General features: G+C 38.9%; 1 long non-coding RNA gene across 1 annotated transcript in view; it reads left to right on the top strand.

The window, feature by feature from the left end:
* LOC139680709 (uncharacterized) overlaps positions 1-24,353 on the top strand; it is a 37,063-nt gene extending 12,710 nt beyond the window's left edge. Inside the window, exons 2-3 of the long non-coding RNA XR_011699397.1 lie at positions 23,087-23,147; positions 24,295-24,353. This is a non-coding gene — a long non-coding RNA (uncharacterized lncRNA). The remainder of the gene's footprint in view (positions 1-23,086; positions 23,148-24,294) is intronic.
* Positions 24,354-25,730: the final 1,377 nt, after the last annotated feature.

Below are 25,730 nucleotides of genomic sequence, written 5' to 3'. Positions count from 1 at the left end.
AAATACTTTATGGCTGGTATCATTGGCTTTATATTATATAATTAATTTTCATCATATTTCTAAAAAGTCTGTCCTGTTTTGCCATGTAGAAAACTCTATTTTTATCCTACCTGAATTGAAGAGATTTTTGAAGCTGGTATGCAGTTAAAATACTATGTGGTGATGTTACAAAGTCATCACTAATGAATTAATGTCCACTCAAGAACTTCAGTTCTTGTAGTATGCCCCTGTCTTTGTTCTTCTTCTGGAAAAACCTGAGACTTCTATGGAGAAGTTACCTTTGAGACCTTACTCCTTATCCCTTTGTGTGGTTGCATGAGGTCTGATTCCAGGCTGTATTAAATTAGTCTTTTTTGCTACTAAGGATATACATGATGCTTCACAATGTCTGGATTTTGGGACTTTTAGAAATAAATGCCATCTCTGCTCTCAAGTAGCTTTCTCTAGAACAAGAAAGGCACTAGACAACAGATGAAGCCTTTGCTGTTCACTCTCTTGCTTTCTCTTAGTTGTCTTTGACATCATATTCATTATCAATCTCATTCAAAAAGTTTGCCTTAAATCTATAAATTTGTGCATTTTAAAGCTAAATTCACATTTGTAGTATTTCTGTTACTTGCATCTCATGTAATTCAAGTAAATCCTGACTGATTGATTAATTTAATCACATTTCTCGGTTTTTAACATGAGTGGGTTTGATATTTGCACTTCTTGGTCTTACTGTTATTTTACCTACTTTCCCCCATCATATTTCTACATGTATTTTCATTTTCTTTTTTTAATGCTTTCATTTTCTGCTGGGAGGGGGTTGACGGTGGCAGAACTATGTGAAGATGTGCTGAGAACCACAGCCTTGTGAGGCACAGAATTAAATTGTTTATTTGATGTTAATTATTTGCTTAATGCTGTACATAAAATCTGAGTTTGGAAGAAGAAGGTGGGGAATTCCTTTAAAAAGTGATACAAAAGCAGGGAAGAAAGTTAGCAGACAGTGATTAATTACTTTATTGCAAAAGGGGAGCTTTTTATTTCTCCTCTTGGTTTGAAATGAGTTGCCATGTGTCGAGAAGGTAGAGACTGGCAGAAGACTTTCCTGTCTTACTAAGTTGTGACATCAGGAAATAACTAAATTTACCCCGGGGAGTTTACCTAAGTAACCACAACCTTTTACTAATATGTTCACTTTGTCCTCACATACAAATTTTGAAATAATGCCAGTACTTGGTGTGTCACTGATGGGAAGTAAAAGGCAGTATTTTGGTCATAATTGGTAGGAGGTGAGACTGACATTCACATGAATTTTCCCCAATTAGAGAATGAGCAGCAAATATTTCATAGAAATTAAATTACTTCTTAAAATTTATGTCATGCTAACCTGGCATTTGGAAATGCTTGTGCTTAATGCTTAGTCTTTCAAAGTGGTTTCATTTAAATAGGAAACTCATTTTTTTTTAAATGTTTAATTTTTTTTTTTTTTAGATTTCAATCTTCGGCTTTAGCACAGCTCTCAGAATCTTGTTTTCATAGCCAGAAAGATCCTCATGTTGTCTTTTAAAACCTTCTGCATGCCAAAGGACACAGCAGTGTGCTCAGCAATGATTCTGCTTTTTTCAGTATCATGCAAAAAAAATTTAAAGGGGTGCCACAGAATTTATCACTTAGGCTGGTACTCTGTTCAAACCAAATATCCTCACTGATAATTTATACAGACTTAAACTCTTAAGTCTCACTTGAAGACACTTTGAATTTATCACTTAAATCACCTGGGCCTTTTTCTCTTTCTTCTCCACTTTATTTAGCACCTTCTGCATACAGTTCCAATGTCTGTGCATTCCAGTTTTGATCTCACCATACAAAGAAAAAGCAAGATTGGCAAACTTATTTCTGTTACGTGTCTGGGGATTTCCCTAATCCTCCTTTTCCATACTCAAGGCACGCATAAAGTGATTTCTTCAGTGATCTAACATCTCCATGAGAACACCTGCTGTCCAGGTTATGGTCCCAGGTTTCAAATGTGCACCAGATTTATGTCTTCTCAGTGAAATATGGCCTTGCCTTTACATTAGTTTGCCTTCACTGTGGGTTATTTGTGTCTGCAGCTGGGATTTTGGGGAAATACCAGGCCTAACTGGAGATAAGTCTGCTTATATGGGATATCTGAGTCTTGTAACGCTCCTTTAGACCTGATTTTACTGTACGTGTTTTAAGAGTAAGAAAACAGTCCTAAACCGTATCTTCTCTAACTCCTTGAATTTTTTAATTATTTAAATGAGTCATGTACATGTATGCTTGCTTATCATTATGCTTTGCAATTAAGTCAAACTGTACTTTCCTCTTATGTAGGGAAAAACTAGAAAAATTTTACTCTTCTTTTTTTTTTCTTCTCTACAAACTCTAATACCTCTTGGGAACTCCCCTGTTCCCAGCTTGCCTTTCTGTAATCTGTTTCTGTCTTTTTGTTAGGTTAGATTTTTATTTCTTTTCCTAAACTAGAGGACACCCATAAAGGCTGTTGCTGCTTTCTTCTGTGATCCTGACCACTTGCAGTTACACTTTTGGAGTGTGGGTACAGGCTGATGGTCTGCAAGGACAGGTTTATCTGGAGACTGTGGAGGGATGAGAGCTGCAGAGCTTGGTATTCAGGCCCTGTTTTGCCTCATGGCTTGCATTGGGAGGGGAAAGAGTTAAAATGGCTGTTTGACATTTCATGCCTTCTGTTCCTATCTGATACATAAGCTGTGTTTTGGGATGCTGTCTGTGTCTCTGTGGTGTCAAGCGCCTTGTACTAAAACAGGGTTATGTTCTGTATTTATAGAACCACATTCTGGACCCTTTCAAAACCTGCTCAAAGCTGCTTACAAGTAAAATAACTCTTATAAAGTTCTAGTTTACTGAAATGATTTTGGAAATATAATGTCATCTTATATTAAAGCAGGACTTTATCTCTTCCATGAGTCCTTTACCTTCTAGTTGATCTTGGCAGACCTTTCGAACCCATGTTCTGGTGGTTTGTAACTGAACACAGGCAGACTAAACTGGGCCTTCCAAGGCTCCTTCTCTCATATAAGTAATCTAGTATGGCTTCCTCTGACTCTGTGTCATGAGTGATGGCAAGTGTAGGTAAATGGGTCCTGGAGACTCTTAACTGTGCAATGTCCTTGAAGTCCTCACAGAGCTGTCTCAGATATTTGGTAGAAGACCAAGTGGCATTTCTTTCCTGACAATGTGAGATGAAATGTTGACTTTTCCATGGATAAAGTTGGAACTATTAATCTTTTTTGGACAACTGACAAGTCAGGATCGTCAGAGAGCTGTTCAGCTTCCTTCACATATGCATTTTCTGTCCACTTAACCCCCTTTTATCAGCCTCTTATATGTTGCAGGCACTAAGTATTCCTGATGTGTGGTGGTTCCCTGTAACAAGATGTGCTACCAGCACTGTGGAGTTTCAGCCTAAAGACTTTTTTCATACAAAAACATATTCTAAATTCGTCTCCAATATAAACTAGACCTGGGCTGCTCACCTGCTGAAGTCTATATGTGGCTATTCATGGCAGACTGTGGACTTGGAGACAGCACCTTATTACCTGCTACTGCTTTCCCTGAAGCCCCTCTGTTGCCAGTCCATGTATTGCTCCTCAGAAAACACTATGTGTTGTCACTACCAACATAACTTAGTTTGTGTGAGTCCCTTCCTTACCTATGCATGAGTTGTTGCTGGGGATAACTATAAGTGATGTGAACTATCCAAGCCGTAATGCCCATTCCTGGCCATTGACTTCCCATCCCAGAGGCCAGGTCAGGATACAAACTGTGTTGTGTATCAAATGTCCAAAAGTCTAATGCTTCAGGGGATCATCCAGGCAAATGAACAGGCTGTGTGTGCTCATGGGACTTTGTGGTACTATGATGTGCAGAGCCCTCGTGTGCAAAGGAAGGGTGATGCTGTTGGAGGTCTCACGAGATGTACATGGGGCTGAGGAAGGAGGTATAAAATCATGGGTTCTGGCATCTCTTTGTGTGTGGAGCCTGGAGAGGCTGGAGTTTCTGAAGTTTTTCCCTTTGCTCCTGAGCTTGTCGACTTTGTTTGGTGGCCATGAACACTGGTCCTTGAGGGAATGTTAGGAACTGGAGAATCAAGTTATGGTGAGGAAACTGGGACTGCTTTGTCTGTCCTCCTGAGTTGCTAACCCTAGCAAGCCTTTTTTTTTTTTTTTTTTTTTTTTTTTGTTTGTTTTTTGTTTGGGACAATTCAGAACCCCCACATAAGCTGTATTTGTGCTTTCTTTCCACCCTTTGGAGAAAGGGAGTAGAGTTGCAAAGCCAGAAACTGATCTTGTCATAGGGAGCTGGGGAGGGACAAAGACATGCACAGCAGAGGTCCATCATGCAGGACATGTTCAGCAGAGATGACCCAGAGTGAGACTAATCAAGGCACAAGGTAATCTACTATGGCTGGGGACCACAGCAGTATTGACATGGTGTGGTGGGTCTTCGTCTTACTGTATAGTTTATCTGTATGTGTGCAGAAGGGCAGATCACAGGCAAAAGAAAAGGAGAATTTGCCTTTCTCAGCAGTTGAAGGATGTGTAGGTTGCTCAGCTATAGATAAATGCAATTTCTAGAGGAAAAGTCAGTAGAAAAGGATGATAACAAACAATAGTGCAAGAGTACACGGTCAACTCCTACAGTGCTAAATTGACTTTAAAATGAAAGATATGCACTCTGAGTTGTGTTACTTTGAGTTTTGGGAATTAGGAGTGCAAGCATACTAGAACTCAAAACTAAAAATGGAGTGTGGGTATGAAAGGTCCAACATGCTTATGACTATTCATCTACTGACAACTGAGGCCTCTGAAAGCAAAAAACCAGCTGCAGAGAGTTGAATGGGTTGCTTCAGGTAAAATTCAATAGAATACACTTAAAAATAGTGAACATGTTGATCTTTTATTTGGCAAAATGAAGAGCTTGTTTTGCAGAGAAGTTTTTCATTTCATGGCGGGTGCAGAGGAATCACACTATTGTAAACGTCATGAAAAATAGAGAAACAATGTAGATCTGTACTGTTATTCCCAATTGGTTTTTCTTTTTTGTGTTCCCTGGTACATGCTAAAAATATTTTCAATATCTTAACATCTGCATTGTTATGAAATATAGCTTGTCTTTGTTTTGTTTTCAGCTGTGTCATTCTTGCATTACATTTTGTTCCATTCGCTCTCTTCAGCTGGGATGTGAAGTCATTTTCTTTTGTCAGTTTTAGGCCTAATTGCCCTGACTCCAGAACTGCACTGTGCACCACTTGGAAGAAGTTGTTTCTTTTGTTCTGCCTCAAAAAACCCCTGGCCTGTGTGTTGGGGAATATGGAGTTATTTGATTGTGAAATTGTCTTCTGATTGGGAGAGAGGGGCAGAAAACAGGATAAAGGCACCTAAGCTTTTTTAAGGGTAGAAGAAAAGAAGTTGAAGAAGGATTGATATTTTGCATGCTACTGTGTATTATCACATCTTCTCTTAAATGAACCATTGTATTCCACTGATTTTAACCACAGAATGTGATGCATGGATAAGGTAGACTTTCTTATGCTTGTTTATACCTCTGGCAAACTCCTAAGCTCCATGGAGCAGAGGACGATGGAAAATGAAGGTGGGCTGCAGTTTTGATTCACATGTCAAGTGCAAGCAGCAAAACACAGAAGAAATAGGGCTCGACTTTGCTGTGAACACAGGAAAGGGAAGCATTGTCAGACTGGTAATGAGGACAAGGTGGCAATAGGTGAGGGACAAGCATGGGGATCTTGGTGGTGGCTGCTTCCCAAAATACTGCCTGAAACAAAAGACTTCTGGGTTCCTCTTTCTCTTCTAGCACTGCAAAAGATGATACTCAAATACTGGTTTTGGCTTCTTGATTGAATCAAGAAATAGAACTGAGCCTTAATACTCTTAATCTGTCTCTCAGGTATACAACTGTCAATAGGTTGCCACAAAAAAAAAGGAATTTGTTTACCTGGTTTGATTACTTTTTTTCCTTCCTTAAAGCTGAGGAAACTTTGCACATACACAATGCACTTTAAGGTGGCAAAGTCATATCAGCAGAACTGGAAAGTACTGAAATCAAGGTTGCATATGTTACTTTAATTCTGTTTTCTTGGATGTATATGCTAGTGCAAAGTCTAATAAATGGTAAGTATTGTGGTTTGGTGTTTTGTTTTGTTTTTCTGGAAGAAACACACCTGTGATGAAAAAAGGGTGTTTAAAGGATGAATCAAGGATATGTATTAATGCAGTATTCACAGAGATGGTTCACTGAGATGGTTTGTTAACACAAAGTTGTAAAAGATGCTTGTCTGTACTAGGCAGCCTTCTCTTCCCAATGGTTCCTGCCACGATGTGCGACTCCCCTCCTTTGGGCAGCAGCACTTGTGGCCACAGCAGCCTCTGGGACATAACATATACTTAGTGCCTTCCCTTAGAAAATCCTTGGAGGCAGAGGGTTCCCTGTTTTGTACCCTTGCAGTGAGCCAGCAGCGTGGCAGCTGTTCCTGGCTCCATACAGGTTTCCCATGTACTCCAAAGGAGGTGGTGGGCTCAGTGGGGAGCCTTCATTTAGCATTTTGAAGTAGCCAGAATCCCACTAATGGTCCATGTGCTGTACTTTGAGTACATCTCATCTCCTAATTGCTCCTTGTCACAAGAGCAGGAAAGTGGGATTGACAAGGCATTGGACAAGACAGAGACAGGTCTCATGGTTAAGACATTGGGTGGTATGAGAGAGCTGATTTCTGGCACTGCTGCCTGTACCACAGAGTTCCTGCCTAGAGGCTGTCATTTTGTGGCCAGCTGCTCAAGTGCTGGTACGTGTCTTGTTTTCTGGATTTCCAAATCAACTCCAGGTCATTCAAAGCCAGTTTTAGATGATTTGCTCTGAGGAATTCAATAAGAGGCACAACCACTATTAAGGAGTAATAGGGAGTAAGACTTAACTATTGAATAGATTACTTGAGATTGGAAGAATCAGACAGCCTGAGGTCTGGGAATGGTCTAGCATTTGACTTTTTAAATTTTCAATTCCAGGTCAAATATAGCTGTCTGAGATTCAGTTCCTCCCTCCCACCCCCCCAATTTTATATTCCCCAGAGAGCAGTGCACTTAAATAGAAGTGATTGAAACAAAAAAGGCAATAGATGTGTCAGTTAATCTATAGCTCTTTTCTATATTAAGTTAGTTTTAAATAGCATTAAAGGCTCCGTTTAGTGAAGCACTTAGTAAGGCATGTAACGGCATATTTGAATGGAGGCCAGCACTGATAAAGTTGGATACTGTGTGATAATACATTCTAATAGGAACGTTGCATCCACAATGGTTAATGTGTATGGCCCAAACAGGGCTGTGCCTTCCTTCTGCTAAGATTCAGGGTTGCAAGTTTCAAAGCTGATTTATTTGTGGGTTTGGTTCACACTTTCAAGTAGGAATTGGATAAAAAGGATATTTTTTTGGTTTTGAAGTGGTGGATTTCTAATTAAAGAATATCCTTTATTTTCCAAAAGTACCTGATATCTGTCACAGACCTCGTTCTCACCTTGATTCCTTTAGTACTTCTTTATTTTTCCAATGGTTATTGGAACATTTGCTGTCCCTGTATGAGTTCCAGTTACAGCGGGTTTTCTGAAAGGATTCTGAGACATCAGAAAAATGGAAAGGAAATTCATTCTTTAAGTAGACTAGCATTAAAACAAGATTCATTCTTAATTTATGGAGAAGCATGCAAATTATATCTGAGTGGTTGCTGTAATGAGGCCTTTTAAAATTAAAGTAAGACACTATTTGCTACTTAAAACAAACAAACAAACCCACCAAGAATATTACAGATAAGACTTTCACAGCTTTCAAAAGGTAGACCTCTGGACAGTTATCCTTTTAAAAGAAGGGATAAACATTTAAGGTCTTCAAAACACATGAAACAAGAATGAGAGAGAAACTTCTCACAAGGAATAAAAAATGTAATTAAGGACCTATGTATAGAAGAGGCACAAGATGTACCTAAAATATTAAGCAAATTTGTAAAGCCTCGCTAAAGTCATGTCAACCTGAACTACCCTAAACAGAAACAAAATTAAAAGATACATTGTTTTAACCTGACATTTCAATGGAAAAGTATTGACTTCATTTTGTATTTAATTCCTGCAGAAGTTCTTGAAATTATTTCTCGTGGCTGGGGCAAGAGCACCTTGCCAAATGTTGTTATTTAAAAATATTTTAAATACTTAATAATCTTATGGGAAATAATACATTTTTAAAAATACGTTTTGCGTAGCCTCATAGATTGAGTTATAATTCCAAATTTAAAATTAATCTCAATGACTCCATTTCCTTTAAGTCTCTGTAAGTCAAATAAAGAGTCAGAAAATGCCACACTTATCTAAATGAGGATGGTGACTTCTAGATAATAGTGTCTTTAAGAGTTGATAGAACTACCAGAGTGTGTAAATTCAAAGCAAAAGAGGTTTTATAGCAAAGAAGAATGCGTTTGATTATTTTAGAGTGAAATGTAATTGCATTTGTTGTTATGAGACCAATGAAGTGGATACATTCAGAAAATCCCTGATTGGAGGGAATGTCATTTCCCATTGTACCCTCATAAAATTAAATGAAGCGAGTAATATTTGGTTTTCATGATGCATTTGATCAACATGTTAAAAAACATTATTTGAGTTAGAATTTAGTAAAACTACTGCCACCTCCATTTTTGGAAAAAGAAAATGTTGTATCCTTTTTTTTCCTTATTTATGATCCTCATTTGAAAGATTCTGTCTGGAGATCCTCACACAAATTGAGCATAACAGCTGATGAAGTACAAAGTAGTGTTTTACTGTACAGTGATAGGGCACTCTGCTCAGCTGGTTTTAACAGTCTAAATTTTGAGATGCTCTGGTGACAAAATTACTTTTTATTTTCTGTATTTCTGTTAATCTTTTAGTGAACATAACTAAATCATAGGAAACATTAACTTTTCATCTTTTTCTTTAAAAAGAATGCCTAGATGAGACACATTTATGAGCAATCCTCTTAAAATTTACTTAGGCTAAGTACCAGAATAACAAAATATAAATTTCTTTTGTCTTCTTCTGTAGATGTTATAGTAAAATTAAATAAATACCTTTATCTCCTTTCTATTTCTTGATCTAGACTCCTGTTTTCTTTTCTGTATGCATAAAAATCTAACTCCATTTTAGAAAAAGACCCAAAGCATAACAAACCATCAGGCAACAATGGTGTATAGATTTTTTTCTCATCAGGAATGTGTTCCTATATTTTTATATTGAACTGTCTGGCCAGTCTATATTCCTGTAGCCTTTCACTCCAGCTGTCTCATAGTTTTAGAGGAGTTGCTTGTGTATGGATATCTGATGTGTCCATTAATTAGACTATAAATAAGAACAAAATTTAAAATAATAAGGTAATAAGTATTTTTTCCTCTCCTTCCTGGAATTATTGTCTATAAATGTTATTTTACACCATTGATTTCTTTTGTAGTATTTTAGACTCAAAAAGATGCTAGATAGCTGATACTGACTTAGTGAGTAATCTTTTTGTTTATTTGTTTTTATTTTGTTTTGCTAACTCTCACAAATGTATTATGTAATTTTAATTTTTGTCTGATTTATATCCCTTATTTTTAATGTGTGTAACTATACATAAAAATATGGGATATGTATATATATAAAAAATATGGGACATACAAATATAAATATAAGTGAGTGTGTGTGTGTACATACATATATATACACACACAAGCACACATATATTTCATACCTATCCAACTTCCTATGGTTGTTTCTGCTGTTGTGACTGAGACAAAATGTTTTTTTCTTAAATGGTGATGCCACTCTCAGTAAGGGATTTGTAAGTAGCTGTCCTGTGTATCTAATTCCTCTTCTGGTATTCCCCTGACAGAGAACGTATGAAGGGAATATCACTGGGTGATTCATATGGAAAATTGATGAGTGGGGGTAAAATTTTGACACACAAGTAAATGACAAAAGCCCTGTTGACTCCAACAGTGGGATGAGAGGATGCACAGTAATACACCAGCGTATTAAACCACTTTTGCTCGCAAATGTACTTTATGCTGCTTCACCCTGATTCACTGATTCTATCTTACCACTCAGCTTACGAAAACTAACTCAAGTCATAGCAGAATTCAGCTAAATCTGAAAATATTCTAGTGCTTTTGTTCCCAGTATTATGCAGCAACTTCAAATACTATTAAAAAGATGCTGAAAAAAACCAACCTTGCTTAGTTTTAACTTGGTTTTTTGGCATTTTGTTCTGTTCTGTGCTTTTACTTCTACAGAGGAAAAAATTATTTCTCTTCACTTATAGTTCAACAGTAAATAGGGATAACAAGAGCATTGATAGTCAACTCAGATTTGAGAAGCTTAATGGCATTATATAAGCAGGAAAATAATATAAGGAATTTGGAGTCATTTCAGTTGGACTTGCTGTGCTTCTGATAACATACTTCTGCAAATACCTACACATATAAATCACTAGTGTGGCTTACTTGTGTAGTGTTAAAAATCTATGCACAGGACTAAGCTCAGCCCTCTGTACTGTGACTTCTGTAGGCTGAGCACTTAGATCTCAAATTTAAAGCATATATCTGGGGCCTTGCAGAATTGGTGTTGCATTTGTGAACCTGAAGCCCAGCTGGTGGAGTGTAGATGGCATAGCTGGTGTTCCTCTACGTGACTTCAGTTAAAAATGGGGTGGATTTGAATCATGAACTTAATGTTTTGTTGTGAGTTCAGTGAAAAACAGTGAGACGTCACAAAGCTGCTTATTGCTTTTTGTCCAAGGATGTATTGATGCATTGCTCTGCAGAAAATAAAACTAGAAGAGAGCATCTAAAATAAAAACACTTTGTATTTGTGGTATTTTAAATACCAAATACAGTAGTGTTGGAATTTTAAATACTCAATTTATTAAGAACATAGGCATTAACCTTGTTCTGAAAATGTAAAGCCACACACACAGTAGTTTACAGCTATGCCAATTTTGCCAAGAGTTTCCAAGAAGAAGTTGACAGTTTGAACTGAGGATTGCTGTGGTTGCTATGTGCAAAAGCCTAGAACAAACCAGCGGGAAATAATACCAGGGTGGGAAAGTATTGCTATGGTTACAGAGTATTTTCTTTAAAGGAGAGGTGGATAACCCAGCAAGAATCAGTGAAACTTAGGTAATAATGTATTATACAAAAGGAAAAAAGACTGAAAGATAATAACTGTCTTCTGATCTTAATGACATTTTGTTAGTTTCCAGCAAAGAGGGATTTAATTAAAGAATATTTTGTGAAAGCTTTGTTAGAAAAGTATCCTTAGCTTTTATTTTTTATAAATGGAATGCCAGCACAATATCTTGCATATTTTGGCTTGGCCTCTTTTGTTTTTTAAAACAAAAAAGATATTTTGTTTGGTCAAGTAGATTAAGAGTTCTTTTAAAAATAATAAAAGTACAATTACACACAAACAATTTGGTTCCTATAAACTTTTAAGACAGGCTTTCAGAGCATTAAAAACTGTAAAATAGCTGCATTTTACAAATATGTATATAACATAAAATTAATACAAAATACAATAAAAAATGTAATAAATAAACAAAGCCTGCTTTAAGTCATGCTGTGAATCTGAACTTGAAAATTAATCTAGGAATCATCCTTTTTTGCTTGTAGACATCCTCCAGGACTTAGTTGTGATCACCTCTGTAGGTTTGACCCTGCAAATCAGGCACTAGATCACTGTACAGCTCAGAGTTGTGTCTAGGTGGTGTGGGCTGGACCATGCCCTCCTCATCCTGACCCACCAGCTGTTCACAAGTGCTCTTCTGGGAAAGGTGGGGATGGGGACTGTGCTGGTTTGACCTGGGTTGGATGACAGGTACCCACCAGAGCTGGTCTCACTCCCCTTGTCAGCAGGACAGTGGAGAGAAATTATAATGGAAGGCTCATGAATATCATAAGCATAGGGAGAAATCACTCTCCAGTCACTGCCTTGAGCAGACTGGTGGGAGGGACGGGACAGAGCTGTGCTCTGTGACCAGGAAAAGGGAAACTGTGAGAAGTGGACTTTTTGTTTCCCATGGCTCCTGTACTGTGTTTATCCATCACTCCAACATCCATGCCTTGGAATGCTCTGCTGTTCAGCTGTGCTTTGAGGCATCCATAGCAGTTCACTGAAGTGTGGTTGATGGAACCAGATGCAGCTCCTGAGCTGCATAACTATACTGAAGGTCCACACCTGACCCTGGATAATGTATAAGCTTCATTCCTTGTTGGTGCTGGAGGGCATGGAGAATTGCTGGGCAGTAAAGGACAGAAAGAGACATAAAGGGACAATTACTCTGTTCACAAGAACCTGCTCTTCTTTAGAGCATGACTCCACCACACCACATCAATTGTTCATCTCATCTCTGCCTTGGGCAAATTTTGTTGAAGGTAAGGAGGAGGAGGAGAAGGAATTAAATTGAAGTATATTCAGCTATTTGTGACTGTTTTCTGTTGTTTTAGCGCTGTTTTGCCTGTGTTATAAGACAAGGATTTGAAACTTGGGGTGAGGCATCTTCCTTTTACTTTGCTCTTGACAAGTATATTTAAAATTGAAAATAACCTTCTGTAGCTAATAGTGCAGACCCTGGCTATTGCAACTGAGATGAAAGACCCTCTTTAACCTAATCTTGTAGCTTTTCTGGTAAAGTCCTGACTTTTATGCAGTGGACACGTGCTGGTTTAAAGGTAAACTGGTGGGAGAAATGAACCCAGCTCAAGAGAGATTACAAGTCAGAGTTACAGTTTACTGAAAAGATTACAACAAATACAATGATACAAAAAAGTTGTTTTTAATCCACAAAACCCAGACGTATGACCCAGCACCCTGGGGCACGAGCAGAATGGTGTTCATTAGCCCCTGTGCTGAGCCCCATGTGGTCCTCCTGAGTCCAAAGTAAAAGGAAAGGAAAACTTGTTGGTGAAGATGATGGTCACAGTCTGGTAGAGAGTGGCAGTTGCAGTCCTGCTGAGGTTCTGGTCCTCCTCTGGATCCCATGAGTGGTACCCCAAGTCCCAAACCCCAAATTTATATGTGCTCAGGCTCAGATGGGAATGGCCAATACCTTCCTCAGGGACAGAAGTTCCACAATGGGTGATTTATTTTGTGAGTCATGGGGTATTTTTGAAATCTTTGATGGCCCATTAGCAGGCGTGACCCCTCAGGCTGTGTGTGAAGGTGCTAATGCCTCCTCAGAGAGGAGTTATCACTCCTCTCTGGTGTGGAAACAAACACTCCCATGTCTCCCAAGGTTTTCTAATACCCAGGTTGCAACCTGAGGTGTCAAGTGTGCCCTGGGAAACTGCTGCCAATGATCCATTATTCACAGTTCAAGAGAAATCACACAAAGGATGAGAATACACAGTTTTGGTTACACTCACACAGTGATAAACTGGTCCTGGCTGTTGTAACTAGGACAACACATATGATGGCCTGTGGAATATAGAGCGGGAAAAGAACGGCCCTCATGGGACTGAGTATACTGGGGGTGTACTTCATCCATATTAAAACTGAGACAAGGGTCCTGAGCAGAGAAGTCCAGAGCAAAGATCCAAGATGTGAAAGCAGCAAAGGAAATGACATCAACTGTGAAGATGAGGAATAACTCTTTTGTTGGGGAAAATAGGGAATTTAAGAAAGAAGTCTCAAGAGCAGAACTGGGATATGAAAACAGAGTTAACTAGAGGCTAAACAAAATGAGCAACTGAAGGGCATGGAGGAGCATGATAGTGATGATGGACAGGGCTTGGAAGCTTAGGAGTGGATGAAGAACAACTCTTGCAAGAAAAAAAAAAAGAGTGTAAAAGCAGAAGACATCAAGGCTGAGGAAGTGGGTCAAATGCCACTCAGGTGCACTGCTCCCTGCAGTGAAGAGCCAAAGATTTCTGAGCATAGCCTACCATCTTTTCCTAGAAGTCTTTTGTAGCTGACCCATGGTCAAAATGATGGCTTACAAGGAAGAGATCATCCTACTGCTGTAATTATTCCCTCCATTAGCACAAATGATAGACACTGCAGGGTGGATCCAAGTGTTCCACACTGTGCCACTTGCCTCTGAGTATTTGTTCTACATTTTTTCCCTATTTAAAAGTATAGTGAATAAAAATACATTGAAAAATAAGGTAGTAAAATAATAAGGATAGGTGCTAAAAATTTTCCAGGGTTGAAACTAATTTTGCCATTGCTATCTTAGCTCACTGTAGTTCTGATTATACAGCCATGTTAGAGGATCTAATTGCATGTTCACATAATATTTATTCCACAGGACTTCCTTCTTCCACTCACTAGTTCAGGTGGATTTGCATGGGGATGCATCAAATTTGACAGTTATTGACTCTGAGAGATGTGCTGTGAATGAGAGAGGTTTTCAAAGAAGAAATGACTTAAGGGAAGGACAGCTGAGTGGTGCCTGGAGACTCTGTTCTTGCTTCTGTCACAGAGATATGTGAGACAGAGCCAAGTCCCTCACCACTGTTTGAAAACTGTTTTCCCTATTCCTTTATGCCATTTTTGGAGCACCTGACTGCTTGATTTTTGGCACTGCTGAGCAGTCTTCTCTTTCAGTGAAGTCAGTGATAGCTACATTTTGAAGGTCTCTGACTCCTATTTAGAGAAGATTTCTGCAGAGGCCATTTCCCTTAGCCAAGATGTATTGGAGAGTCTTGCTGTGGGGATGGATGAAGTGGTTTTGCAGTTTACAGGTCAGCCTGTTAAGGTGACCTGGCACCATTACTCATTTTCTTTGCTGTAAGCTTAAATTGGATAACCACAGTCATCCAAGTCTTACTCTCTTTACACATCAAGATGTGAAATTAAGATAGTTCTTGTCCCTTTATTTTATAGGGAGGTGGTGCTTATAAATATTATGGAAGTCATTTTTCCAGTATACATCCAGTGGTGATAAGTCCATAAAGAAATTTGCTCCCAAGGCTGGAGTTAAATATGATATGGCAAGAAGGTCGTTGGCCATGGGATGAATGGTGGAGTGAATTGAAATATCAATTTGCTCATGGAGCAAACAGCTTGTGAACTTGTGCACTGAATGGGATGGACCCATTCAAGAAAAAAAAAGGAAAAAATCTTGGGTTTTGAACAATAAATGAGGACTGTTATCATGATGTGTTCACAGCTAAAGCAAGATGGACTTAAAGTTGCACAAGGGTCCTTTAGTTTTGCCCCATCTGCCTTTTGAGTGCTTAGCTTCTCATTGTTCAAGATGCCTTTCATGCATCACACATTTTTAAAAGTACTAATGCTTTACAGACGTGTATGCCTTATTACCTCATTAGTTATTCCATAAAAACATTAAGTAACTAGGAATACTAATTCAGCAATAAAGTTCTCCTAATGTAAGTAGCTAAAAAGAATTCTAAAGAGCTGGTCATTTTGCAAGCCCACATGTACCTCCATCTGGCTAATAACCTGAAAGACAGATTTAAAAAGTAATTGAGATAATCTCTTTTAAAATGATGGGTTTCAGTCCTATGGTTTAGGTGTTATGTTTAGATGTTATATTTAAAGACTTACATAAGCAAATTTTGCATTCCTTGGGACTTGAAAATTCCTTTCTTTTCTCTGTCCTGTTCTTCCTCTACATCCTTGCTTGAAAACTGGCTTTCATTAAGTTTGCCAAGGTCCCCTCCTTTCCTCTCCCCAAAAGGAGTTTTTAAGGGTATCCATTCACACCACAATCACAAAATGAATATTGTATATTAAACAGAAGATGATAATATCAAGAGCCTGAAACTGAAGCATTCCCTGAAAATCCTGCAATAGAAATAAGAGTAATCATTGGTATGTGTCTCTTGATTGGCCTTGTTGGTCTCTCTAAGGGAGCAAAATACATGCCAATATACTTATACTTACACTGATGCTAGTTCCTGAAGGGTCAGTTCAGAGCTACAATAACCCTGCACCTTTCTGAGCCAAGTGATTGAGTTTGTATTTTCCTTAGACATGTTGGCCTGGAGATGCTTTTCAAAAGTTCATTGATGACAAAGAAGAAATATTTGAAGAAACCTTTTTTTTTTTGTTTGTTTGTTGTTTTTTTTTCTTAACTAGAAAGATCATGGGCCTGTAAATATTTCAGAGCATAAAACTGGATTTGAGAATATGGAGGGCACTGGAAAAGATGCGAGGAAAATCCTGGCCCTGGCAATGTAATTATTTTTGTGAGACAGAGTGTATGGAAATCCTTTGAGAGTATGAGGCACGGGTTCAGGATCTTGTTATGTTTTGGCTGATTTTTCTTATGCTGCCAGTATCTGAAGGGCTCTCAGTGAACTTTCTGATTTAAGAAAAGGTAGTAGATCTAGTTTGTTTCCCCTTTTATACTGTGGTAAGATGGTCTAGAATTGCCTCCATTCCCTGTTGAATGACAAGGAGTTTCTACTTTATGGCTCCTGCTTTGGGACAGACAACTTATACAGTTGTGTGAATAAAGAGATTTAGGACCTTGGAAATACATCTTGCCCATCTTATTTAAATATGGATGTGAAAAAGAGTCACATTGTAGTTCAGAGTTCTTAAGGTGGATTTTAGTTGCCTATGCATCATTATCTAGTGCTCCTTGAGGTGTTACAATGTGTCCTAGGGCTTTGCATGGGATGTGCAGGTCTAGGGCAGACCCTGATCCCTTTGGAGAACTGGCAGCAGAAGGTCAGGTGAGACAGAGCACCAGAGACCTGGACTGGAGGAACTGAATTGCACCCATAAAATCTGAAGTGAATTTGAGGTTACTGGCTTTTGCACCAGAGAAGCTGTTTGGTAACTAGCTAGCCCACTTGGCAGTAGATTGTCTGATAGTGGGACCCAAGAGAACATTTTGTACTCTCCTTAGCTTCCTATGACAGTTTGACACTTCAGAGGCTGCAGTGAGATACTACTGGTTCATCAGTCAAACTCAGAGCTCTCTCACTGTGTCTGTTCTATTTGAAAGCACCATGAGAACATTCTACAGATACCTGAAAAACTTTACTACTTTTAATTATGCAAATGTTCCATGTATATTTTTCCTCTAAGTTCTCTATTCTAAGCCCACTCTCTCAAAATGCTGAAAAGCTGTGCATGAGGCAGAAAATGTTAAGGTAACAGAAATGAACAGTCACTAATATCTTACCTTTTCTACTCCAGGGAATAACTGATATATTTTGGGAGAGAAAGGGAGTAATGAAGCTGAGGGATTCCTTGTCAAGGAGGGAAGAAAGCAAAATCTCTTTCTTAAAGTCCAGCTTGTAGTTGAAAGTAAGAAATAATGGTATTAATGAAAGCAGTGTGCACCTTACTCCAAGTATACAACTTTTCATAATGTCTTGACAGACCTGTGCACCTGAAAGACCTACATGGGCAAGCACAAAGTCCTGCACCTGGGGAGGAACAACCCCATACACCAGTACATCCTGGGGGCTGGAAAGCAGCTCTCCAGAAAAGGCTCAGGAGTCCTGGAGAACATAAGCCAGCCATGTGCCCTTTCTTGAAGAAGGCTAATTGTATCCTGGGCTGCCCTAGTAGGAGTGCTGTCAGCAGGTGAAGGTGATCCTTCGCCTCTACTCAGCCCTAGTGAGGCCACAGCTGGAGTGATGGGTTCAGTTTTGGACTGCCCTGTAAAAGAGAGGCATGGAGCTCCTGGAGAGAGTTGAGTGAAGGGCCACAAATATGATAAAGGGACTGGACCATCTCTCCTATGAGCAAAGGCTGAGAATGCTGGGACTGTTCTGCTTGGGGAAGACAAAGCTCTGAGGGGGTATCATCAATGTGTTCAATTACCTGAAAAGATGCTGCAAAGATGATGGAGCCAGGCACTTTTCATTGATGCCCAGTGACAGGAGCAGAGACATTGAACACAAACTGGAACAGAGGAGGCTCCATCTGAACATTAAGAATTACTTCTTCAGTGTGAGGATGACTGAGCACTGGCATAGGTTGCCCAGAGATGTTGTGGAGCTCTGCCCTTGGAGGTGTTCAAAAGCTGTCAGGAGCTGTTCCTGGGGAATGGTCTGCAGGTGGGCCTGCTTGGATATGAGAGGTTGGACTACACAACCTTCAGCCTGCTCTTCCAACCTCAGCTATTCTGTGACCTTGCAGTTGTGGTGAGATACCTCCTCTATGGTATTTCTATCACAATAAAGAAGGTGGAAATGATCATTCTGCTGTCCTTCACCACTGTTGCATTTAGCTCTGTTTATTTAGCCTCCAAAAGGTCTTCTAAAAATTATTTTTGATTTACAACAGTAATTTATATTAATGGCTAAAATTATTATTTTTTATTTTAAAAACCATAGTTAAGTTTTACTTTTCCCTTGAAGTGCTGAAAGGTCTATGAACAGTTCCTGTTTCTGTGCTGCATTGCAGTCTGCATGACTCTGGTGCTTGCTGATACCAGTAAACAACAGCTACTGTGGCAGAACACCACTGCTCTATGGAACATACTCATTGGAGGCAAAGCAAATATTAAAACTTTCTCAACATATCCAAGTTCTTAGGTAGAGATTTATGTATGTTGTACAACCAGACTTTTGGCACAGTGTGATCAGATGAATTACTGTTGGATAGTTGGATGGATCTTTTCCTTCCTATGTCTTTAAATTTTTGATTGTTACCTTACCATTACTTTGAAATGTATTTTTATATAATTCCATTCTTTCTTGCTTGTTGCCATAATACAGTTTTGAGGCAGTTGTGCAAATTGAACGCTGTGTGAATCTGATTGTTACTACTGTCCTAAAGTGTCCCCTCTTCCCATCCAGCTTTCCTGGCTTGTCTAAGTAACAAAATGTTCATTGAATTCCTTGTATTTTTAAAGTTTGCTTTGCTTATGGACATGAAGACTTTTCATTTTCTTTACTGTTTGGTGGTTTTGTTTGTTTGCTTGTTTGGTTGTTTTTTAGTTAACCTACCTTCAATTAAAAATAGTGCTAACCTTCCTCTTCTGGCATTGCTTTCTCTGAAATGATTTATTTGATGCTATTTGTTCTCTGGAACTCTTGTGTTTAGGTAGTGACTCAGTAGTCTGGATGCCCTAGTGGAGGTTGCTAGTTTGGTGGACAGAGTTATACTGGCTCACATCAACACAGAGTTTCTCCTGTAATGTTGACTCAAGAAAAATATTTTTCAAGAAGATAAACTTAAAGTGTTCTTAACATTTCTTCTTTCTTTAACTGCTTTTTTTGGGTGCAATTTTAAAAGAGTGAACCTCTTCCATCTTTGGAAGAGTTATCATAAGTACTTTGTGGTTTTTCCTCCTCTTTCTTCCTGCCACAAGTTATCAAACCATTAATGGTCATTTGTACTGAAATAGTCTATTAGTTACAATAAACCTGCTTGCAGTGAGCTGGGCTATATTAATTATATCTAACAACCAATTGTGGGTTCTTTTATATTTGTTTTGTAGTTCAATTCTCCTCACAGTTCCTCGGGGGCTGCAGACTAAAAATATTTTCAACTGTACAGATTGTTCTAGTTGTTAAAGAGCATTTCCTTATTCCTGTAAGGACTTGCTGTGGGAGCAACTCCGAGTTGACTGAAGGGCAAATTTTTGGCAGAACGAAAGTCATCCATCTAATACCAGATCAAGAGAGCATTTTCAAATAGGTACTACTGGAATAATAAAAAAAAATATATATAAACCCAAGCAAATTCTTTTGAGAATTAGAAATTTGAAAGTCAGAATCACAAAAAGTGGCTACCAAGGCTCTGCAAAGAAGCTGGCTGATTTAAAAATAAAAGGGTCAGGACCATCAGTCAAAGTGACCAGTACCACTGCCTGCTCCTGCAAGGTTACACCTAGTGTTTTATTCCCATCCATAATGTTCTACCTTGGGCATGGTTTTGTATCTCAGTATTACTAGGCTTGCTACCACATAACTGGTGAACTTGTTGCAATTAGAGTCTTGGAATAAGAATCATCTTTGAGTTTATCCTGGTCATGCAAGAGAGTAGGACATCTATAAGTGACCTGTGTAAGTAAAGCTACTTAACAAGGCTTTTGCTCAACTGTCTCTCGGACAAAGTGTTTTAGAGATACAATTTCTTGAACTTCAAGAACCAGATGTTAATTCAAATGAAGCTTATTTATGTAAGTGTACCAATTTTTGATGTATTGAAATTTTTGAAAGTGTACATTACAAATAAATCTCTTTCTAGGAACAGTATGTGTGTCCTGCAGTAGTGAAACATAAGCAGATGGACTTTACTATTCTAGGCCATATTTCTTTAAATATGTTGTTCAAAACTTAAGTTTGTAAACTATTCTGGTGTGATGCTGGGTTAATTGTTCTCATAATTTCTCTGTCCCTGCAAAAAATGCCTGTGCACCACCATTCACTATATTAAGTTAAAACTCACAAGAATGTTGAACCTTGTGATGCTTGTTAGTACAAAGCAAGTAAATTGCTCTTTTTATTTGGCATAGGACTGGTAACCAGGGGATGAAGCTCTATTCTTGCCTCAGTCTTCAAGCTCCCCTACATGACCTGGAGAAAATAATTTAGTCTTCTGGAGGCCTTATTTTCTGTACCTATAAACAGGAGAAAAGTTCTATAAGTACTCTGTTATGAGGATTTTTAATTCCTGAATGTTGTCTTGCTGCCTTGAGGTCCTGAAAAGGAAGCCACCAGGTAAAGGACTATTTGCCTTTGTTTTTGCATTTGTCAATGTTCTTCCTTTTCAGGATTTGAAAGCACAACTTGAAAAGCCTCCTGAAGTTTGAAGTCTTGTTTCCTTAATATATCCATCATCAAATATAATTTTTAATTTTTTTTTTCTTTTTCCTCTCTCTGGCTCATGTTTTAGCTTTTGTTTCTTACTCCTCAGGAAAGTCTCCTACAAACTGGTCCATGTGTTTCTGTTAATTACTACTTGATGCCATTTTAGAAAAATGAGGAATAATTAAGCAGTTAGAGGAACTGGGCAGTAAAAGGGGTAGCTTTAGGACAATTCATGAAATAGTCGGTGCCTTTTAATGGTAGGGTACTTCCTCTGCTCATGAATTATTCATTTTAATGCTTTTGTTATAATGGCGACAGTGTTCAGTCTCCGAGGCAGTTCTGGACAGCCTTCCTCTGCTGAAATACTGCACAGCAGCAGCTACCATTTGTTTTATAAACTAATGCATCTAAGTCAATAACACTGAGTAAATATATTTTCAAAATTAAAAAAAAAATGAGAGAAGAGGACGAATAATAACATTATAACTAAGAGGATCTGGTTTTGCTGAAGGGTTCAGTTTGTTTACTTTCCTGGGAACTATTTAGGGATGTAAATTAAAATAAATACTTTTAGAGATTATTGTGTTTAGTATTTGATGCAAATTATATCTATAATGAAAACAGACATTAGTGCCTCTGCTGTATATAGCATTGTGCAATGAAAGCCAGCTTAAAAACACTCACTGTACATAAACACATCAAGTTTTTCTTAAAACTAACGTTTAAAGGTCTCTTTGAAAAAGTTTAAGATGAAACATAACATAACCACATAATCCACACAGAAAATGTATCTGAGTCATGTGCGTACAGAAATAAAAGTTTCTTTGTGGTATCTAGTATCAGTCTTTCGCTAAAGCATGGACTTTCCTAAGGAGAAATTCCAGTGCCGGCGGTTAAGGGTTCTCCCCCGTCTTCCCCCCGCATCTCCCTGCACTTTTCTGGCTCTGACTTAAGCCCCTGAGTCTTGTCGGGGTGCGTAAGGGACGGTCCCCGGGCAGAGGGGGAATTCGGGGCCGGGGACTCCGCGGTGCTGGTTTCAGTGGACAGAAGGATGTGCTCCAGCACAGCGCACTCTTTCTCTCTGATAAGCTGTTACACGTACTCCTAAAACGCCTTCAGGCAATAGATAAGTGTGTGGGGGGGGGGCGGAAGCAGTGAGCAGATAGATGAGCGATTAGGTCACTTGGATTAGGAACGGAGGGTTTTTTCAGTCTTTTCTCACTTCTTGCTGTTCAGATTCTCTGCTATATGGAGCGTTGAAACTGCGTAAGTAGAGGAAACAAAACTCCATAGATGGATGTAGCTGCAGGACTATAAGGGGCAGTGAAGAAGAGAGAAGTTTGAATTGAAAGTATATGTGGTTTTGGGGAATCTGAATCATGCAGTATTACTTTCACTTTTTCTAGGCTTGTATTTCCTATGAACAAACCATCGGGGAGATAGAAGTTCTGATTTAGATAATGTCTTGCAGTCTTTGGAATAACACATTCTGCTGGAGGGGGAGTCCTTTCGGCAAAGGTCGCGCTCCGTGAGCAGAGAGCTTTCCCTGCTGCCCACACTCACATTGTTCCTGCTGGGCTTGTCAACTTTGGGCCTTTTCCTGAGAATTTTTCATATATTTAGGTGGCTACCCCATGCAAAATGGAAGCACCGATAGGAACCCCTCCTTTCCTTTTTCCTGTAGCTCTGCTCAGACCATTCTCTGTTAGCATGGTAGTGGTACAAAGTGTGTGGTCTTTCAGCTCTGACTAATGCATTTTGTGCTGTGTGACTGAAAATGCCTCGTAGTCTGCCAGGGCTGACTGAGGGTTGTGGAATGTGGTGCCTTTTTCTCTTTTTCTCTCTGATTTCTATTTTAATTATTTTTCTCCCCCCCCCCCCCCCCCCCCCCCCCCCCCTTTTTTCTTCTTCCTTTTTTTTTCTTTTATTTTTTTTTTGTTTCAGTGGAAGTGTGTAGGCAGTTCGTTGAGAAACCTCGAGATGCAGGGGAAATGCTTGTACGTTGTGGAATGCAGCTTCCCCTGGGAGACCCCAGCCGGGCGGGCAGTGAATGAGCAAAGTTGAAGAATGAGAAAGGGAGGAGGTCGGAGGCAGGGACAGATAGGAAAGAGTGAGAGAGGAGGAAGGAAGGAGGTGGAAACAGAGGGGCCCGTTTCCCTTTTTCTGAAGCAATGACAGCTGGTTCTGTCCTGCCTCACATGACAAAGTGCTGTGGAGAGGAGTATTTAAGCTGGAAACCAGTGAGCAAGGGTGGTCAGCTGATTTGATTTTAATTTTTTTCCAGGCTTTAGTCAGGTGATCCCTGATGAGTGGCCAGCCCACCAAGAAGGGACTTCAACATACAGGTAAGAGAGAAGCTGCGTACTCTTTATTGCAACTGGGGGGTTCCAAAGGAGAAGATAAACAGCCTAACATTGTTTAAATAATTAAAAAAAATAAATTCCTGACTTGCTTGGGTGTGTAACACTGCGATTGTTTCTTTCAATGCTGCTACTTCTGCTAGTCAGTCTTGTTCTCGTATTCTTTTTTTTTAATGTGTCTTTAATTAGAATATTTATTGCCAAAAAAAAAAAATAGACCAATTGTGTGGTGTTAAATACAATCCTGGGTATTGCATGAATGTTGCATTTTGTTACTCTTTGAATAAAATAACTTTCCATAATGCAAGTGTGTCAAACTCATATTTAGAGGGGAATTCCCAAATACTTAAACTATGAGTCATAAAAAGTTAAAGGACCAGTACAACAGTTCAGGATAAAAACTCCATTCAGCCTTGGGTAGCTACTTTTGTATGTGTTGGTAGTGAAATATGTCTTAAAAAAAACCCACAAGGATATGCAAAGCTGAAGTAGTTAAAACTCTGCTGACCATGACCCAGAACACAGGTAGCAGAGGTGAAACAGATGACTGGGGAGGAGGATTGTGCAGCGCTCTCAGTTTCATGCATCTTTTCTTTCATTGTTTCCATTTAAGAACCTGGTGAAAGAGTCTTCTTACATGCTGAGGGTGCTTCAAAGGGCTCTGATTCCATAATTCCTGTTATATAATGTCTTAGAAAGAAAACAAAACAGAAATCCAATAATAAGTACACTTATTATAAATAAAGTACAGAATAAAAATACCTGGTGAGTGTGACAGATAAAAGTGGGGTTAGTTGTTTTTATGCCTGGCAGTTGTGCCACACTCCCTCCTCTTTAAACATAACTATGCAAATTGTTCTTCCTTAGTGTAGTTTTTCTTTACTGAAAGATCTCAGATACTCTTTGAAATTTTGAATGACTCCTGATAAAAGACACGTTCAGAGGCAGATAATTGTTCCCAGCTTCCACCTGTAGCTCTAAAAATCTCCTCATGGTCTAGAGCTCAGAAGACTTTATTTTGAAAAGCTACCATACAAATATTCATGTTTTACTGGTAACATTATTATTGTCAAATATTTTGCAGTATTTAAATAAAAACTATTTGAAACATACTTTTTTCCTATCATTATAGGCACTGTTTCATAAGATCCTGGTGCTATACACAAGAGGAATAAAGACACATGACCTTCCAATTATTTTTAATTTTGTGATGTCTCTCTTTTCTCATTGTTAAAATGTCTCTATTTGTGACAGGCTGGCTGTGGGATGTTGGTATTGTCTTATAGCAATAACTGGTGCTTAGACGCTCGGATGTCCTGAGATTTAGTCTGGGGGAAGACTCTGGAATGGGGTAGTGGGATAGGTGAGGACTGTTTCTGTTGAATTCAGTGGACCTTTATCATGCACAAGCCTGAGGTAACACCTAGGTTCTTGTGACGGACTTGGTGGATAATTCCAAGAAGCATGGGAAGCATCAAAGATGTTGCTGGTGTTAACAGTGTATTTACAGCAAGGGATAAGAGCTGTGGAGTTGGCTTTTGTACTTGATCATGGTGCAGAGAGTGTCCTTAAGTTTCTAATACTCCTTGGCAATAGTTCTCTATTAAAGGATTTTAAGACATGTTTTTCCCTTTTGATGGGATAGGAGGAGAGGTTTCATGAGGTAAGGAAAGTTTAGTGATATGAAACAGTGACTCTGGTTTCAGAAATTGCCCTGAAGTGACTGGTCTACTTGCCATGAGGGGCAGTGATGCTCTTGGTGCCCAGTGCTCCCCTTCCCAATGAGAACTGGAAATTGCAATTGCACAGGGTTGGAGCTCTGGAGAAATTAGGCAATAGCTCTGAAAGTACCCCAAGTTCCTGTAAGCCATCCCACACTGGCTTCATCTTAAACAGTGTGATCTTTTATGAATGGATGCAAATCTTCTTAAGTTTCTTGCAGTTGTCCTTAGGGGAATTCCTGGCAGGTGGGCTTGTCCGGGCTGCACGCAGCAGAAACGCTGCCAGTGCACGTGCAGGATCCAGGCAGTTCATGTCCTCACATATGGGTGTTGCTGTGGAGAGAGGGGACATGTGAAACTGGAATGGGTAAATATAAAACTCTCAGAGTACTTATTTATTTTTCTAATTTTTTTTCATCCATTTTTTGTTGCCATTTTTGTTTGGGTTTTTTTTCTTTAGTTTATGGTCTTTAACTTATTTCTTGCCTAGCGGCTTTAGACTCCTGGCAAGGTAGCCTGTCTAGTTCAAATATATCACAGAGATAGGAAATATTTTAATTTCAGGTGTATTTCTGCTTTTTCATTTGTGTTTTTAAGATATTTGCTTCTGAAGAGAAGGTTTGTTTGAAATATTTTCTGTGCAGTTCCTAGATTTCCACTTGTCGATATAAGAATAACTCTTTCAAGTAATGTCTGACTTTTGATCACTTTAGGTCATGTTTATTTAACCCCAGCATTGCCTAATGACAGTGATTGCCTTGAAGCTCAATAGGAAAAAATAAATAACTTGCCCTGCAAATGAGAAACTGATTCTGTCTATATGGCATTATAAAGGATAACATCTGCA

The sequence above is a fragment of the Pithys albifrons genome, chromosome 1 (assembly GCF_047495875.1).
Source record: "Pithys albifrons albifrons isolate INPA30051 chromosome 1, PitAlb_v1, whole genome shotgun sequence".
Lineage (NCBI taxonomy): Eukaryota > Metazoa > Chordata > Aves > Passeriformes > Thamnophilidae > Pithys > Pithys albifrons.
Note: the sequence above shows the minus strand (reverse complement) of the source record. Positions and strands in the feature narration are given on the sequence as shown.